General features: G+C 33.7%; 1 protein-coding gene across 5 annotated transcripts in view; it reads left to right on the plus strand.

Annotated features, from left to right (window-relative positions):
- Khdrbs2 (KH RNA binding domain containing, signal transduction associated 2) overlaps positions 1–20,700 on the plus strand; it is a 505,791-nt gene that overhangs the window by 161,470 nt on the left and 323,621 nt on the right. The gene's annotated exons all lie outside the window — the stretch shown is intronic.

Consider the following 20,700-nt stretch of genomic DNA (forward strand, 5'->3'; position numbering starts at 1 on the left):
AAAATGTCACTAATCTGGTCAATAATTTCATAAATATTGTAATAGTAGTTTCAGAAATGAATAAGTTGTTGCCAAGCACCTCCATTCTAGTTACTCTGGTCCCATTTAGAAGAAACAATGCAATCATTTAAGAGCTTGTTGCTATAAGATAATTCCTTGCCAGCTATTACATGCAATCCAGTTTATATTTTCTTCCTAAACAAGATGAAATTTATACATTTTAGTTATATTTTCAAATATTCTTTGATATTGAATATTTAATTATCTAATATAAAACATTATATCTGAATTTGTTATTTTCTCTAACTGTGTCATATTCTTATAAACTGTGTGCTTTTCCCAGGATTAAAGATTAGATTAGGCATTATATCTCTTGGAACGTTTAGTGAACTCTACAGTATCTTAATATCCTTGTTATACTTAAGACATAGCTGACTAATTTATCTGTATATTTCATTGAAGTCTTCACTCTCCCAGGAAGGAAATGGCCTGATTATCAATGTGCTTTAGGGACCTCCATGCCATCTCTTTCTGCCTTTTAAAATGGATAAGTGCAAATTTTTCATCTCTACATATTTGGACATCGTTCTGTTAATAAAGCACCAAATTGGATGCCCTTCCCTATAAACATATTGCCAACAAAATTCTGTGAAAATCAAATAGGAAATATATTTGCTTTCATTAAATTGCTATTGAGTTTAATTTTACCAAAGTTCCTTATTATTTAAAATTATGTTTCTAATTAATTTTTGTGACCCTCCAAACATAGTTGGTTCTGCTTGGAATGTTTTTGGTTTGTGCTAGAAAATTAAATATAAAAATATGATAAAAAATGAAATGATTAATAATAATGTTGTGTCATACTACACAAAAGATTTTTCTCACATTAGGCCATGGCTTTCAAGACTAATCGACAAACTACTGAAATGCAATCACACACATAAAATTAAAGGGTCTTTTTTAGTACACATTTGACTAAAATAAATTTTCAATAAGTTATTGATGACTCTGTTGCTACTTTGCCTCTTAGTAACATGACCTGATTTCATATGGTTTTATATTCTAAAATATATAAGTAAAACCCATCTAATTTAGTCAAATAGTCAGTCATTTAATAACCTTGAGTACTTGTAGTAATTTTAATAGTATTCATTCAATGTACTATGACCAGTTTATAAATAGTTTTTCCTCTTAGAAATTATATTCTGATGAAGAGGCAGACAATGTGTAAGTGAATGCATTTTGATCTGTGATTCTTTGATAATTATTAGAATTTAGAAAACAGGAAAAGAGAAGAAATTAGTAGGAGTGGAAGCAATGATTTGACACAAGGATCAAGATAATTGCTAGGTATCAGAGACCCAACCATGAAATGTGCAGAATTGAAAGGATGCAGAGCACAGTGGTTCTAGGAAGAGCCTGTGCCTTTACCTTTAACCTTCTAGTAACCATAGCAACAAGCATCACAGTGTAGTGACTTAGTTATGTTAGATACAATCAGATCATCAGCCCATAATTGTGATAAAGCTTACTGCCTACTTCTTTGCACTTGGCTCTCATGTATTCCTTTCAGTTCCACTCCCCAGTCTCTGCAGATAGGCTCTGTTCCTCACTAGATGACTTCCAAGGCCTTTCCTTTGTTTTTACATTCATCATATACATGTGATCTACATGCTTTTGAAGTGAAGCTTTATTGTTGAATGCTGGCTGGCTATTTGGCTTTGTCATGGAGTTTAGAGATTTGTTATTCACCAATCTAAAATGCTTATATTAGAAGTCTAATAGGAATGTGTGTGTGTGTGTGTGTGTGTGTGTGTGTGTGTGTGTGTGTTGAGGGGGAACATTTGTGCATGCATGTAAATGGATAAACAACGATTAACCAAACTGTGGTCAATTTCCCTTTGAGTCTTTGCTTAGTTTCTCTTCTTTATATATGAACCAAAATCCATGCTAGTTTGATGACATGGTCATTAAGGAGAATGACATTTTCCCCATAGTTTTAGATTGTTTTCCATGATTCTGATAGCATGTCACATACACACCATGACCAAAAGCAACTTGGGCAAGTGAATGGTTTAGCTTGCTAATGCTTCCAACTCATTTTCATCATTAAAGGAAGTCAGAAGAGGGACTCAGTCTGGGCAGAAATCTGGAGGCAGGAACTGATGCAGACACTGTACAAGAGTGCTGCCTACCAGTTTGTCCCCTCTGGCTTGCTCAGCCTTCTTCCTAATAGAACTCAGCACAGGAAACTGGAAGTAGGAACTGAAGCAGAAAGCATGAAGAAATGCAGTTTATTTGTTTCCTCCAGGTAGCTTGCTCAGCTCTTGCTTTCTTTCTATAGGAACTATGAATCCCCCACTCTTACCCAGGATTAGTAGTACCACCCATAGTGAGCTGGACTATCCCACCTCACATCAATCACTAAACAAGAAGATGTTTTCCAGACCAGTCTGAGGAAGTTCCCTCTACTTCCATGACATTAACTTGTATAAAGTTGGCAAAAAACTAACCAATATACATTTTTTTTAATTAAGGAAAAACTGAAGAATAATAGGGTATATCCCTTATATACTCACAGATAGAGAGCTATTTGTTCTGCTCAGTATCTCTCTCATGATTGCCCCATAAAATGATTCCACGTTATATTATTCAAATATGCTACCTACTTGACTTTTGTTCAGAAATTACCATACAGACTGTATTTCTACATTAGATATGCTACCGATAAAATGCATAATGTATGTCTTAAACTTGAATGTCATCTCATGATAAAATGAGATATTTGATTAATTATCAAAATCAAGGAAGAAGTGAATAAGTCAAAAAATATTTATTCTATTCTAAATATGTTCTCAAAGGTAAATTTAATATTATGTTTTATAATATATTAAGCACTTTTCCTGTTTATACAAAACCTGTAATTGAATTATACTGCCTGACCCATTGAATCTTGTCTTTAAAAGCAATTAAGACAAGGTTGATTGTTTGCATAGAAAAACATATTGATGTAGATTTGTCTACAGAGACTATGCAGGACCTTTAACCCTTTTGTTTAAAACAGTAAGTTCTAAGGTTTATCACTTGAAAGTTAATTGTGTAATATATCAAAGAATTCTAGAAGTATGTCAGAAGGCTTTTCAAATTGAATATTTTCATATTATTTTGTTGTCATAATGTTAGGGAAAATGCTAATTTTTTTAACTTAGTTAAAGTTAACCAATACCCTTTAAGCAAATAAATAAATATATAAATAAATAAATGAATAAAAGAAAATAAAAAGGCAAAATTAAAAGGTGAAGATCCAGGGTAACAATAACCTGAACCTGCTTGCCAATAATGGTTTGTTTCTCATGGTCAGATCACAGAATCTCTGAAATATAATATATGTTAAACAATCCACAAGGCATGCCAGAACAAACAATCATTGACTTTCACCAACTTGTGCAAATTTATCTGCTTGACTTGGAATCTGAGGATCTGAAAAATTGGGGCAGACTACACAGTCTAATGCTATAGACTACCTTATTTCAGTTTCAGTGTACTTTTGTACAGTAATGTAACAAAGCAAGCAATGATATAAGCAGGGCTTTTTGAGTTCATAAAAACATATAAACATACATGGCAGTACATACAAATATTGACAGGGCAGTCCTTCCCCAAGAACTTTCTCAGGACAGACCAATTTAAACACACTGCCTTGAATGAACTGTGGATTATATCTAGGAAAACCCACAAGTAAGGCAGAAATCATATCCAGATTCTGGGTACCCTGAACAGTTTGAGTCCTATAGCTATGTTCTGACATTCAACAGGAAACAACATCTTTTAGAAATTGAATGTAAATATTTGTCTTAGAAGGCATGAAAACAAGTCCAAGAATAATCCAGAGAACAAAATGCCCCTGAGGTAAAAGGTGCTCTCTTCTGTTTTCCAATACATTGTTTACCATGGGACATTCCTTTGACTGTGTTCCAACAAATAGCACATTATAAACTGCTAGGATACTGTATTTTTGGAGAAATTCAGAAAACAAGCAAGCAAACAAAAAAAAAAACCCAGTATGTTAGCTTTTTATCAAAACGCCTCAAAAGAAGTAGCTGACAGTTAGAAATTTCTTGAAAGTCAAATTCTTTCATTAAACCATATGGCTGGGCAATCTTGAGCAGCCACAGAGCTGCAGGCTTGACTGGCAGTTGCTTGTACACAGTCTTTGGGGTAACTTACTGCAGTGCCAGATGGAAGGCTGCTATTTTTAGTGGAGCAGATATTGAAGTCATTGAGGGGGAACTGAGGGCAGTGATTGTACAAGCTCATCTTTAGACAGTGTGAGTAACAAGTATACTGTTCCTATGAAACCTTATCAGAGAGGTTAGAGAAAAGCATGGCAGCTAAACATACCAAGAGAAGACTGCAGAATCAAGTGTACATTAAAATGTACTTATCTGTTGTCCTTAAATGGAATTTACAAATGGCCTTTGCAAACAAATGACATTGTAATGAAAGTCATTTTGCCTTATCTAATAAGAAGGTTGATACAAGTTTTGAAATATAGTCTTGCAACTTGCTATGGCATAGGTTGAAAGGAAAGGGCTTTGGGATGAGTCTTATATGAAAATATAATAATTCTCAAGGCAAACTTTAATTCTTTGATGTGCTAATAACATGAAAGTTTTCTGTTCCATAATAGATCTTCTGTGTTCAGAAATGGCTACTTTAGTAAATCCTTTCTGATTCCATGGCAAAATTGATTTTCATCAACAATAAAATCAACTAAAATCCTTCAAAGAGAAGTTGTTGCCTGCTGGGCATTGCTGCTATAAACCCCAGCATTCTGGGCTCTGCTTGACATCAAAGGTGTTCCTAGTTTCTCAGATCCTGAAGGAGCAAAGCCATACTCATTGATTCTCAATCATGTGTGGTTGACTACATAGACACATGTTTGAGTCCTTTAATATAAATAACAAAATGTAGCCCTACAGGCTCAAGAACTCAGGCACAACAGTTTCCACCTTAGGTGTGGCCAGAAAAAGTGGGCAGAATCTCAACAGTGTTTCCTTCTTAACTTTCCTTCTCTAGAAAAGCTTTCCTTGTTCATCACCACTTCCAGCAGAGATGTAGAATATTCATCTTTATTGGATTACATATCACTAGGCTTTGTGAAAGGCAGTGAATATTATAAATGACAGATTTTTTTTTTTTATTCTTTTTCTCCACTATACTCTTCTATCTTGCTTATCTCAACTCTAAAGGGTTAAAATGACAGCGTGGCAGGTCTCATCTGAGCAATAGAACATAATGAATAGTTCAGGGCACTGAAGGATGAGCACATATATTATGAGGACAAAATGAAATATGTCTTTCAATGTTGAACCAATATATTATTTCAAAATATGATATATTTAGACTCTAGTGATCAAGTAATTACAGGGATTAGGTTTTAGTTGAAGCTAAAATATATCATCATATTTGAGAAATATTATTTTTATATTACTGTCTTTTCATTTTATGTATGAGCAATTTGTCATTTGCTGTAGTGTACCATGACCTTAAAATGAAAAAGAAAAAATACATAAATCTATTCAGGTTAAATTTCTTTATAATCTTCTTACAGAATATGAGGTAGCACTTCTGTGAGTCAAAAACATTTTACCTTAATTACTAAATTCCTCTATTCTGATTTTATCAACAGCTGAAACAATTCTGTTTATTTATTATTAACAAATATTAAGCAAAGAATTATTTAAATATAATTAAGCAAATATTTACTCACTTCAGAAATGATACCCAAGACAAATTCAAGAAAGGATTCCACGTAAGCTTCAAGTAGTGAACCATGGAAGATTTGGGAGCCATGAACAAGACCACTGCTGACTTAAGGCACAGATGCCTTGAAAGCCTCATCCCAGCATGGGAGGGAGGTAACTCTCTTAACAGCATCCTTGGAACTGCCTGCCTGACCCCCAGGTGACCTTGGCCAGTCCAAGTCTCCTTGCCCAAAACAATGTTTACTGCTAGCATAACCCCAAGGGGGAATCATGGGAGACTTGTAAGTTTCAGTTTTCTGAGACTTAGAAATTTTATCTCATGAGACTTAAGATCTTTTCTCCTCATCCAAAGAAGGAACATTTCTGTTTGAAGAATATCACTACACCACAAAGAGTCTCTAGAACATTTTTCAGGATTTAATATCTGTCAGTAAACCACTTGCCACTTACTGTATGGACTCTACTCATATGTCCTGGTAAGAGAGAAATAAAAGAATCCCACAATCAAAATTCTCTTTCTCAATGCAGTATTTTTTTTTATTTAAGAAACTATCTGGAAATATAACCATAAAAAGAGAAATTCAGCAGTTCATAAAGCAGAACAATAATAGCATGGTTCTTTTTGCCACTGATGAAAGCTTTTTTGTTTATTAATTGTGTGCTTTGTTTTACTAAAACCAAACCAAACAAAACAAAAAGGCAAATTAACCTACAATAGGACCAATTGTACCATGGAACATCTTGAAAATTACTGTTAAACCTGAACCTCTCGAAAGACCAATTGCACATTATTTGAGCCAATTTGAAGGAAGATTTAACTAAATACTGGCTCAGAAAATGGGTTCTGGACAAAACCATTTGGGGGTCCCAGAAAATGGCAACAAGTTACGTTTTGCAGAGGCTGTAAAAAGTAAGCCCATAAGGTCACCATATTACTCAATAGATCTAATCAATGGCATGTATGTATCCGGAGGATTTTTAACCATACTTTCTACATACATCCAATCCTGGGAAAGTTTACATACTGTCTTATTTCCAACCCATGGACATGCCACCTACATGTGATCAAGTACATCTGGTATAAATGAGTCAAAGAAATTGGTTTTGGAGAGCAAAAATATGTTATTTGTTATTTCCCACAAATCACATCCTCCATCACTGTAGGAAATTATCTGTCCTCAGACAACTGAGACTTACAGGTCAACTTTGGCCCTCACAAAACATTATGGGCACTTTTGGAAAAGGTTGAACTTCTTTGGTATTTCTTCTGGAGAAAGCACATACACATATAAAAGTTAATTAATGTTAGTGTATCTTTAAGTTGATTTTTAAATTAATTGCTATTTTAATTACATGATTCTGCAGTGTAATATGTGATAACCCAACATATATGTGTAACCAGAAGTTATAGAACTGAGATAAATAGATCGTGTTAAGTTGATATTAAACTATTAAGATACATATGTCTTTACTGCTCTTTCTTTCAGTACATGATCTATGATATAGTCTGTTTAGTACCAACCTTTATTATTAGCAAAAGTACCCCCCAGTAGCTTAATGAACAAACCTAGAACATATGTAGCTTCTCAAGTTCTATGTTACATACTTTTACCAAGTTGCATGAATTTCTTGATTATGTTACATGCAGCTGTGATTTTGCTTGAACCAAAATATGATAAAGCAGTATACACAAATGAAGACATTATTCCTTGTGAATTGTGTTATCAAAAGAAAAATGTCTCAAATAGCCACAATGTTTTTAGTTAAATAGAATGTCTCTTTTGATTCCAAACATGATATTAATATTGAACTAAATAGGGAGAGTTATGCACAAATTTCAATAATGGGGCTGGTGAGATAAGTCAGTCAGTAAGTTGCTACCATGAAAGCATGAAGGGTCCCAGTTTGATTCTCTGAACCCATGAAAATAAACAACAGTACTTTTAACACCCACCCTTAACGCTCAAGCTTGGGAGAGGTAGGTCCTGGGGCTCACTGCCCAGCTAGCATACACTAACTTGGCAAACTGCAAGCCACTGAGAAATGTTGTCCCAAAGACCAAGGGAAAGATGCTTGAGGAACACCCGTTGAGTTTGTCCTCTGGAACTCACACATATGCACATACAGACAAAAATACATACCTACACATTGTTTAATATTAGTGTATATTTTAAAAAGTTTAAATTAGTTGCTATTGTAATTTATGTTTCTGTAATGTAATATTTAATATCTCAATATCTTTGTGTAATCATCAGTTGTAAAACTGAGGTAGTTAAACCGTCCTATCTTCTTAATTTAATTTGTTTCAAAACTGGAATACTTGTACATATTGATGTGGCAGGCACAGGGTGACATTTTAAGCATACATGTTAATTTTCACTGATGCTGCTCTCTCTGTGTTGCCTTCGTTAAGCACACTGCATGATATCCTCTTCCAGCTCTTAATAGAACATCCTGTGGACTGCAGTCCCCAAACTGCACTGCCTGATGTGAGCGCTCAGCCTTACCCTTGGATAAATGCTATCCTCCCTCCCTTCCTACCCTTCCTGACCTCCCCCTTTCAAGTTTCTAGTAAGCAATCCCTTAGTATATCTTGGGATTGAAAGTTCATTGTTATTTTGTAGGCTTTCAGGAGGATACCATCAAGTGCTTTTCTCTTTCAGAGGCGAAACTTGACCCTAAAATAAACCGAGCTCTTTGAAGAGAAATTTGGAAAACTGGTCTGAGCCAATGTGAGACATGTAGAGGTTCGATTAAGAAGATAATAAGTTCAGTGCAGAAAAACCCAAGAGCAAACTCCTCTGCTCAGCGTAAGAGTTCCTCTGCCAGGATTCATCCTCTGTATTTCTTTGGCTGCAGTGCCATGTATTTGACTCACTATTCTGATACCATCTTATTATTTTTATTCTTCACAAGTCATTCACTAGTTGACTAGTACTAATTCCATCAGCCATAAATATTTGAAAATTAGACACCTTAGCTGAGTATAGTTATCATGAAGAATTGGACAATGTCTGGGTACCCTGTAATCGTGGCTAAGAAATTATAGAACTCCATTCATTTACTTACTGTACTTAAGGATGCCGCCCAGAGCCCAGGCAATGGCAGAGCAATAACCAGGTTCTTAATTGAATGAATGGGCAATATCACTAAGCTCCTGGATAATAATTTTCTCTGGGTCTAGCTTCAAAGGAAGGAAGTCAGAAAGGCCAAAGAAAGTGAGGTAGAGGACACATATGTGGATACTTATGCATTTTGCTGCAAACACTGGGGATCTGCACTTGCCTTTTTCAGCCTGACTGTGTTTTGTGCACTGGCAGGACTTCTGTTCACAGGGTCCTCCATGTAAATGGCACTGTCCAATGTGGCCTTTCAGCTAGTTGCAAGGATAAGCACCCCAAATGCCAATAGAAGATACATAGTTTTATTTTCTCATTAGGGTTCCTTATAAAATTATGTACTTTAAAAACACCATTCACTTTTTGTGCCCTACCTTGTACAAACTTTATAAAACTATAATGAAGATTCATTTTTTTTTGCATCAACAATTATTTCCTTAGAGATTAATATTAGATCCCTTATCCGGGTGAAGCAACAGGCAGAATGCTGGGAGAGTAGTTCAATTTTATTGTATAGAAAGTTTAACAAAAAAAAAAAAAAAAACAGGCTGTCACTAAATTGAACCTCAGAAACTAAAGAAATTTAAAAGCAGTGTTTTTAAATTTGAAACAAAATGCTAAGCTTGCATGAGAAGCAGACATTGTAATGTCCTCTGTGGGAACGATGCAAAACAAGGAACTTAACAAAGGAAAGTTAACGTTCCTATACTATAAATACATACACCAATACATATAGAACATAAAGGTTGTGCTTCCTATACTATAAACATCTGTCTCACATATTCAAATAAAACATAAATGTTACATTTTTATATTATAAACACATGTATTTCACATATACACACAAAATGTAAAGGTTACCTCTTGAATACTCTAAAAGCATGTACCTCATGTACACACAAAACATAAAGGCTTCAATTCCTACAGTATAAAAGCATGTCCCTCACATATAGACACAAACCATTAAGGCTGTGTTTCTTATACTATAAAAACATGACCTTCACATATATACAGAAAACATAAAGGTGCTTTCCAGTTTCAAATACTGATTTTAACAATAATAATAATAATAATAATAATAATAATAATAATAATAAATAATAATAACTGATACTCAAAATCCTTACTTCTCAAATGACTGAGAGATGATCCTTTCTTTGATGACATTGCCAATATCATGATTACTTCAGTCAGGTTCATCAAAGTCTATAGTCACGCCAACCAGTGAGGGAGAGTAATAATGCCAAACCATGTGGCTGGCTGTACACTAAGCAGATATATACTCCCTGAGATTAGGTAATAGTTCCATGGTTTTATCCAGTTTTTATGATAATTATATGTAATAATAATCTAAAATAAAATTCAGGGAAACTTTTTCTTGTAACTGTTATTACTTACATTAAGGAAGATTTCCTAGTGTGGGTAAGACATATCTGCCTCTCACTGGGAACTGCTTGTAGTTTAACCATACCCTGGGTCATGAAAATTAAAATTGGTCAACCAGCTCTTGGTTCACAAGACTAGTGCTGGTGTTTAGTTTGCAATTAACGACTCTGCCAGTACATAATCATACGTATGGTACATTCTGTTTTCAATCTTAAATTCAGACAACATGAAGATGGAATTCAATCTGTATGTATGGGTGTTCTATATAACTGCCTGAGACAACTGCATAACTGAGGAAATGTTTAATTGCAGGGGCTCCCAAAACATTGAGACTTGTTTTGTAATATTAGCTTATTTTATCTATGAGATTAATATCAAAGTATCAAAATCATAGGAGAAATAAGCTGCGTTGTTTTCTCTTAAAATTTTGTGAACTATGAAATCTAACACAGATAATTAAAAATTAACGTGATTTCATTTAAATGAAATTTAAATGTAGTTTGTATCTAAGTTATTTAAAGAAAAAGTTTCAAGTTCCTGGAAAACTGGAAATCAAATAGACTATTATTCCCTTTCATGATCTGGTTGCTATGAACTTAATGTTTAGATGTGATTTATTTCTGAGAATACCACAGTACATCCTTTCTCCTATTAATCACATTGCGTACCTTGGAAAAGGAGAGCTGGACACTTAGTTCTTGGGCTGCTGGAGACAGGAATCTGTAACTGGAGCTTGGCACCATCTGCACCTGCTCCTTCACTTGCAAAAAAGCTAGATATGCATTTCCTGTTCCCCCAAGTTCTGTCAGCAGCTAGGCTCTGCAGGAAACCCTCCTTTGCTAGGCTACTGTAAATAAGACAGCCGCCCAGATTTATGGAATTCTAGTGTGAGAATACATTTTCACAGTAGAGAATTTAAGAATTACTCCTCCAAAGTTAGGGCATGAGGACATACATCTCATGTTCATATTAATTTTTCATGAGTATAATTTCTGATAATGTAGAAAGCTCTCCTGAGGTATTGGTTATATATTCGAAATCTGATTAGGGCATACTTTTCTAGTATGTATTGTTTCTATAAAAGTCATCAGTTCATATTTTATCTGTGAGTAATTATGTTTAAACAAAAGTTTGAGAGAATACATTCTCAACAATTCCCTGAGTAAGGAACCCCACAGCCTAGGATACAATCATGGTTTTGACTCCCTTGTCAGAAAGACTAGATTTGTTAGATAAATGAAGCCATTTCCATTAATTGAAATAGAATAGTAAACTGATTCCTGACTTGCCTGATATTTTCCTGTAATTTGAGGTAGCATTTTAAAATTCTATAATGAAGAAGAAATTGCAACCTTTTCTAAAGAATTACATTGTTGAGTTAGTAGTATGGAAAGTTACATTGTTCTATGGAATATTTTCCAAAGAACTCTGTCTGTCAGAGTGAGCAGATGCAGCAAGGCCCCTGTCTTCTTACTAGGGAGGCAGAGGAAGGATAGTGGAAATTTTCATATCCTCTCTTGCATCTTAAGCTGAATTGGGTTTCTTATATCTCAACTCTGACAGCTTAGTGGTGGGATGATCATGTGCGGCTGTCCCAACAATGTTCTTTATTTCTCTTCTGTTCTACTTGGAAATTGAGCTGTTTTCTTCCAATCTGCTGTGTAACCTTTGTTGGCATTCTAATTTTAGTTTTTGTTACTAGGGGAAGTTATGAGACTTGCTTCAGATGAGAATATCCCTTCCCTCTCACTCAAACTAATTTCTTCATAAGTTTACTATATTTGCACATGAATATTCACTTACATACAGAAAATATAGTGTAACCATATAATATTAATAGAATTTTACCCATGTTGATATTATCCATAAAGTTTACATTTCATGTGGACATGAAGGGTTTAAAATAAAACCCCACAAGTCTGTTAATATAATGAATGTCCTTTTGTTTCATATTGGCAGCATTTGATCTTCCACTTTGTGCTGAGTTTCCTGGACCAAGTGTTTATGAGCCACTTGGTTATTTATGAATGCTCAGATGACGAATATAGAGAATGTTTGTCTTCTATGACTTTTTGGATGGGAATTAAAAATTAACTTCTAAACCTGCCTGTGACTTCTTACAATACCATTGACACAAAGTATTCTAGACTTTTATAACTCACAATAGGTTTAACTTATACAACAAGAAAATATTTGAAACCATTACACCAAAGGATGCTAGATGAGTAGAGAATGTCTTAAAATTATTTGGAAAATTACTGAAAAGCAGTATCAGCCCCTGGTTAGTGCCTTTGTTCACAAATCATTTTCTGGGCATAGCTATAGCATTTTATTTGAGCTACTACTTAAATTTTAGTTATAATATTTTTCTATTTTTTTAAAGATTTATTTATTATTACACATAAGTACACTGTAGCTGACTTCAGACGCACCAGAAGAGAGCATCGGGTTTTATTATGGGTGGCTGTGAGCCGCTTGCTGGGATTTGAACTCAAGATCTTCAGAAGAGCAGTTAGTGCTATTACTAGCTAAGCCATCTCACCAGCCCAATCTTTTACTAATTTAATAAAACAAAGCATGGTATCAGAATTATATTGCATAGTTAGTATCCAAAAGCTATAACTATTCTTATACTTAAGAAAATTATGAAATAATTTGTGATTAGTTAATTCTTCAAGTTCTATGTAAGACAGTGGGGTTAGAATGTGGCTGTTCAGATCCAATTGCTTAAATAATCAAACAACTGTGTATTGAAGGAAAAAAATTAAGATTTAGGAAAAATATCTGAACTTATACTGTTATTTTTCCATTCTTCTTTTTTCAAGATGTGCTACTTATGCACAAAGAATAGGATCTTATTAATTACCTAAAATACTAACAGATTTCTATGCTTTAATAAGTAGATTAATTGAAAATTGAGCATTCTTTTATTAAGCAGGTCATTTGTATAATTTCCTAATACACTGTTAGGAGTTTATGGTAGTATATATGCATCTACACAATCAGACATACTCCCACACAATAAAACTGATTAATATAAATAAATAAATTAATTAAAAAGCTCCATAAATGGATATAAAAACAAGAAGACACCACCCACCACATAAGAACTATAAAAAGCATAGACACAAAATAAGGAAAAACACTGGACTTTCTAATGGGAAAAAATTATCCTGGAACTAAAACCAGGCTTCAACACTCTTTATGGATAGCATATTGTGTACCTAGAAAAATTTACCAAAGTTTTAGATACATCCTCATATTTCACACAAAAATTAGATTTCAGAAGTTCATTAGTGCCATAAATCCAAGGCTTCTTATATATAGGCATATGTTTTTAGACCATGCTATTTCAACAATGACCTTGACATAAATAGGGATGGAAGCTTAGCAAGTTGCTTATGCTCACATGAGCCAGGAACATTTTATTTATCTTACCTAACCAATGTATATGAAAGCCTTTAGACAGTTGGTAACACTGTAGGAAAGATTGCTGTGTTGAATCTTTTCTAAGTAATTTACCACAAAGGCAAAATGACATGGTGTGATTGAGTCATCTCCATGATATGTTAGTTAAATGATGAAAGTGTCAGTTGTTAAAGAAAAAAAGAACCAAATGGCCCTTTGAGCATTAAACATGCCATAATAGAAGTCAAGAATTACTTCGTTCAGAATGATGGTCCTACAACTTGAGATAATTCCTTCCATTGAAGTACAAGACAGTTTGAAATAAGGGCAATAGCTGAAGATCAAATATTTTAAAGTCCAAAATAGAAGTATGAAATATAGCCAGCAAAAAATTACTTGAAAAATTTAAATGTTATTTTTGTTGAGATTTTAGATACTAATTTTTTCTAGGGAATTGGAGATGGAAGAGCAAGATATACAATGTAGCATTGATCAATAAGTAAAAAAATGGATTACTCCTGCAAAATAGGCAAAGTGCATAGCTATAAAGTAAGAAAACAATTGGTATAGTAATAGCCTGAGAGCTACGCAAATTTAATAAAAGATACTCAGATGATACAAGATAGCTCAGCAGGTAAAAATGATAACTGCCAGGACTGATAACCTGACCTCACTCCTTCGGACATCTTTGGTAGAAGGAGAAAACCAACTTCCACAAATATTTCTGTGATTTTCACATGTATGCTGTAGCATACATAGAACCAACCCCCCAAAAAATTTCTAAATAATGTATGTTAAAAATGTGGGGGAAAGTTGCTTAGGATATGTGAACTAATGGCTAATCCTGAAGCTGCTCTTGATCTTATTTCTAAGAAAAAGTATGAACAAGTAACTGAAGAATCTGATATTAATAAGATCTGTTGGTTTAGACACTGCTGATTCAGTTTCTAGAGTCATTGAGAAGGCCCAGCAGTGAACATGCTTTGTCATCAGTGCTGACAAATCTGTTTGTTACCTGGAACCTACATTGTAGAAGGGGTGAACTGACTTAAAAGTTGCCCTCTGACCTCTATGTATGCACCTTGGCCTATTAAATACTAAATTGTGCCAACCCTGGCATAAATAAATGAATAAATAAATAATCAATAAAAACAAAAAGTGATTCCTCCATACATAGAAAGATATCAATACCTTTAAAGTTGTTTTCATGGAGTCATATAGCATAAGAATATGAATTTAGGAATCAAATCAAAATATTACTTGAGAAAATAATGATTGGGAGTGACATACAAAATTGAGCATTGGTTTCCTAAGACAATACATTGTAAATCATCAATAGCCAGAACTTTTTCTAAAGAAGAGTTGTCATTGCTGAATGTCCAGCTGGGATGAAACTGGGATAAACATCTATCAAAATTAAATTTGTTTCATTAGATATGTACTATTAACAATGTAAAATTTTGAAAAACAAAGTTTCATTAAATTTGATTACTGCCTCTTTTTAGATATAGACATAAGTGACTAATTTGAGGACTTCGCTTTTAGAAAAAAAGTTTTCATCTTAATGGCTGTTTTTCTGGTTGTTTTACATAGACAAATGGTGAAACATTTTTCTGAATTATTTCTTCCAATTATGTATCGCACATTTCCATTTGCTTTGTTACTGGTACTCATGAGGCTCATGATAAATACTTTTAATATGCTTTAATGGGCTTACTGTTTCAGGAAACTTTGTGCTGCCACAACACAGGGAGTTTTTACATTACATTAAATTAAGTTACAGGATTACAATTAAATAGAATGAAGAAATAATAAAGGCTCAAAACACCAATTCTTTGGAGCCCAGAGAAATTAGATTCTTTGATTAACAGCACAGGAAGATGATAAACAAAATTGAGATCACTAAACAAAGTAATTTTCTTTATAATATCACCATCCAAGATTAATATTCCCTCATTTAGAAAGAGTGATGAATGTGCAAATTATTTTATCTTGATAAATAGATGTTATAATACATGTCATCATCGTTTTTCTATGGTGAGTGATTTTAATTTTAAAGTTATGACATTGAATAGGTTCAGATAGGGAGGTTTTGGTAATTTATGTTTTTCTGTAATTTATGTAATGGCTGAGAATCGTGGAACAAGGGCGATCAGGAATCCAAGCATATCTTCCTTTATGAGCTCTATACACACGTATGGTGTAGTCTATTTGAGATATTTCACTTGATAATGGAAATAGAATTGGAAGTAATCTAAAGGTATCTTTACCCCCAAATCCTGAAATGCATACTTCCCCAGTAAAGATTCTAAGGGTTAGTGAAATATTCATTTCTTGGTTAATCTCATCTCTACATTATGGTTTTGTATGTTACTGCCACAGGTCATTAAATCAGTTATTCCAGTTATGTTCATTTAGCTATATAGACTCTAAGAGTCGCAGGAGATGATTAATTGGTAGAAAGGAAAGAAAATATTAATAATTCTGTTAACTATTTTAACTTCCTTTGTGTTTGAGGAAATTACATAATGATATCACTTCTCTCTTCCCTTTCCTTCCTCCAAATATTCCCACATGCCTCTCCCAAACATACATGTCCCCCACATACTGCTCCTTGCTGTCTTTCAAATGCATGGCCTCTACTTTTCACTCATTGTTTTATATATATATATATATATATTCATATATATATGCATATGTATATATATACACATACATGTATATGTATATGTATATATATGTGTGCATGTGTGTGTATGTGTATGTATATGCATATACACATAATATAATCTGCTCTCTATATGATACTATTTGTGTATATGTTTTCTAGACTGACATTTGGATATTAAATAAGCACTCCGTGTGCTTATCCCTGAATAAGACTGTTTAATCCTGCTGTCTACTAAAGTCAATCTAGCACCTAAGAGTTAGGGAACATTGTGGAAGAGGAGGTGTGAAGACTGTAAGAACCTAAGGGTGCAGGTGTTTACTTTGACACAGTGTCTCTTAATAATGTTAGATGCTATACCTACAAGTCTCACCAGCATAGCTACCTTAACATTAAACAGAACAAGAACTATACCTGATAGACATGCTGGTGTGGATGGGAGAAAGCCCGTTGGTAATAGATTTTAAGATTTGCCAAAGTAATATATTAATTAGCATTATGAACATAAATGATACATTGTTTTATTTATATTGTAAAAATATTCAGAGTATTATTTTGATTTGTATAGTGGTCAAATCCCCAATTGTCTATGGCATTTGAAACACTAATGATTGTAAACTAGAATTTTATGTTTATAATAATTTTTAAAATGAGAATTATATCATATATTCTTAAATCTTTTTTTAAATTCAGTAACTTGCATTGGGAATGAAGATTTAATATCATAAATATAAGTAAGTCTATGTATTAAAATAGTTTTGGCCTTCCCTGTATGATATCACAGTTCAAATGAAGTGCTGTTCTGAACATGCTCACACTTGGAAAATGTGGTTATTTCAATACTTATTTACCTTTTAGAAGCAAAGATATTATAGTGTAAATTGTTATCTAAATTTAGTATTTTAAATTAGCTTTATGCAGTTCAGCTCAAAATTTATCAACACTGCAGCACTTGAGGCAAACTCCATGGTTGACTTTGTTATCTTCCCATTTATTAAAATCGAATTTAAAAGTATCATTTTATTTTAGAAACTAGCTCACTCAGTTATGAGACAAAGACACCTCTTGATCAGAATGCAGTATTTTATTACATTCATTTTCAGAGGTGTTGAAGAGACAAGACAATTATTGGGTAGTATAATTTTCTCATCTAACAGTCCAATTAATTTACAATTTCATAGTTGCTTTAAGTTTTTGTCTTTAGTTCACATTTGGATGACAAGCTTGTTTCTCTTTCCCATTCTGTATTAATGTTCCTTTTTGATCATTTTGTCTTGATTTGGTGGAAATTCTGATTAGTCTATGTTAGAATGCCATTATGGCCTGCCCAAAGTGGTTTTGAGTGACCTGCAGTGAGTCGAGAGGACTCCAGGGTCCTCTCAGCAGAGCATCAGGGCAAGTAACAGAGTGAGATCAGTGACTCTTGTTCACTTTTGTTTTATTGTTATGATGCCAGTGATGAGAAAGTAAAACAGAGACAAAAAAGGAATTTACTTCATATAAAAATGAAAGGCAGATATATGTGTTTCAATTGTTTGCTCTGTTGTGATTTATTCAATATTTCTTATTAATACTTAATCCTTCAAAGATAAAACTTGAACAAGCAAAGCGCATGCTTTCTGTCCTTGTCACAGTTTAGAATTGCAGAGGCCACCATAGACATGGTGGCCTCCTCCATGGTTGACATTTACAAGGAAGTGCACCAATGGCTGAGGCTTGAGCTCAACATCATTTTGGTTCACTCAGTGAGTATTTGGAACCTATGACCAGTGAGCAAATTGATTCACTATTAACGATTCTTGAACACTTTAAATGTCACTTTCTTCCTGCCATTCCCTAATACATACGTCATAGATAAGTGCCAATAAGTTCTATGCATATAGGATGATATATTCTGTTTATATATGTGTTTTAGGTAAATAAATATAAATATGTATTTAAATATTAGTTACATATGTATGTAAATGTTATATATTATAAATGTTCTTATAGTATATCAGTATATATTTACATAAATATATAAATGTACACATATCTAGAGTATATTTACTATATATATGTATATACATGCATATATATGTATATATGTATTCTTTTTCTATGACCTTTTGAAAGTCATATGTACTCAGAAGTTTGCTGAATACTTAATAGGTAACCAACTACTGTATCTTTAAAATCTCAGAATATTTTTTTTATTTAAAAGTTTTACTTTAATTTTACATGTATGTGTGTGTGCAGAGGTCAGCAGAGGGAATGGGGTCCCACGGAACTGAAATTATAGAAGATTGCTATTACCATACAGCTGCCGTATAATCGCTTCAGCTTCCTGACATTTCTCCTGATAGCTTCATGAATTTCTGTGCTCAGTGTCTCAAAGGTTTTATCCTACAAGTCCTCACCTCTTTGGTTAGAGTTGCCCCAAGATACTTTACATTTTTGAGGCCATGTAAAACAGAGGATGTTTTCCTAATTTCTTTCTCTGTCTGTCATTTTTATATATAAAGGCTCCTCATTTTTGTGAGTTAATTTTGTACTCAGCTAATTGCTGAAAGTGTTTTTCAGTTGTAGTAATTTCCAGGTGTAGTTTTTAGATTCATTTTATATAAAAGATACTTTGGCTTCTTTTTTTTTTTTCCAATTTGTATCTTCTTGATGCCCTTCATTGTCTTCCTTCACTAGCTAAGACTTGAAGTACTGTATTAAACAGGTATGGAGAGAGTGAACACCTTGACTTGTGCTTGATTTTAGTCGAATTACATTTTCTTTTTGTTCATTTAAGTTGATATTGTCTAGAGACTTGCTGTAAACTGCCTTCATTACAGTGAGGTATGTCCCTTTTCTCTCTAATCTCTCCAAGGGCTGCTGGTTTTTGTCAAAGGCTTTTCTGCATCTGATTGAGATGATTATATGGTTTTCATTTTTCAGTGTGTTTATACAGTGAATTACATTTATTAATTTGCAGATGTTTAGTTATCCCTGCTTTTCTGAAATGAATCCTATTTGATCATGATGAATGATCTTTTTCATGTGTTTTACTTTGCAAGTATTTTATTGAGAATTTATTTATCTGTGTTATTTAAGGGTGAATAATATTTCTCATAGAATATATACCATATTTTGTTCACATTTAGCAGCTGATGGGCACTTATGATTTTGCCTTTTTCTTAGCTTTTGTGAGCAACTCTGCAATGAACATGTTTTTATGTATCTCCAACATGCTGATTTCATATCTTCTGCATGTGTAATCAGTACAGGAATTTCTGGACTGCGTTATAATTGTGTAATATGCATCCTATACTATTTTCCAGCATGACTGTGTTAGTTTAACTTTCTACAAACATCACTGGTTCCTTTTTTATCACATCCTCTCTAGCAGTTGTTTAACTCGTGCCTAGTTGATACTTATTTTACACACTGGAATGAAGTGACACTCCATGGCTTTCAATTTCATTTCTCCAATTATTACAAAGATTGAACATCTCTCCATACACTTGTTGGTCAATTGTATTCTCTTTGGAGCATATCCACTGTATCAGTTGTATACTTTTATTCAGATATTTATTTTTCTTTGCTATTCAGTGTTCAAATGTGTATTCTGTATCATACTTCCTTAACAGAAGAACCACTTGAAATTACTTTCTCCCACTTGGTAGACTGTCTCTTCTCTCTGGATTGTACCCTCTGGCTGAGCAAAACCCTTTTCTATTTGCTTCAGTAACAGGAATAGCTATTTATATTTATGTATTTATTGCTAATAACAAAGAAATGGTTGTTATTCTTTATTTATTTTCCCAATGCTTTTGAGGCCATTTTCAATGTATAATTCCATATTCCAATATCTGGAAGCATTTTCTGTCTTGTCTTTCCGCAGCTGTACGTATCAGATTTACCCTGTAAGGGTTAATCCACTTTGAGCTGGTGTTTGTAGCATGTGAGAGATGTCACACTTCCTCTTTTCATGTGATTATAATAGAGGATCCTTTCTCCTAACCATATTTTAGCCTGTTTGCTAAAAGCCTGAAAGTCTGTTGGCTTCATATGAGTATCAGCTTCTCAGTCTCCATTTTGCAATGGTTTATTTTCATATAGTAATTATTTTTTAGTAGTACAGATTTGACATATAACTTGATATCAGATAATATGATAATCTCAGCGTACTACTTTGGGTGGGGGAACACATTGTTATCTCTCTCTCTCTCTCTCTTTCTGCATGTGTGTTTTCACATGCATATATGGTTTGCTTGTGTACATACATGTGGAGAACAGCATAACACCTTCTTTGGAGGTTGTACGTCAGATGCCACCTACCCACCTACCCACCTACCCACCTGCCCACCTGCCCACCTGCCCA

Source organism: Mastomys coucha, unplaced genomic scaffold (genome assembly GCF_008632895.1).
Source record: "Mastomys coucha isolate ucsf_1 unplaced genomic scaffold, UCSF_Mcou_1 pScaffold14, whole genome shotgun sequence".
Lineage (NCBI taxonomy): Eukaryota > Metazoa > Chordata > Mammalia > Rodentia > Muridae > Mastomys > Mastomys coucha.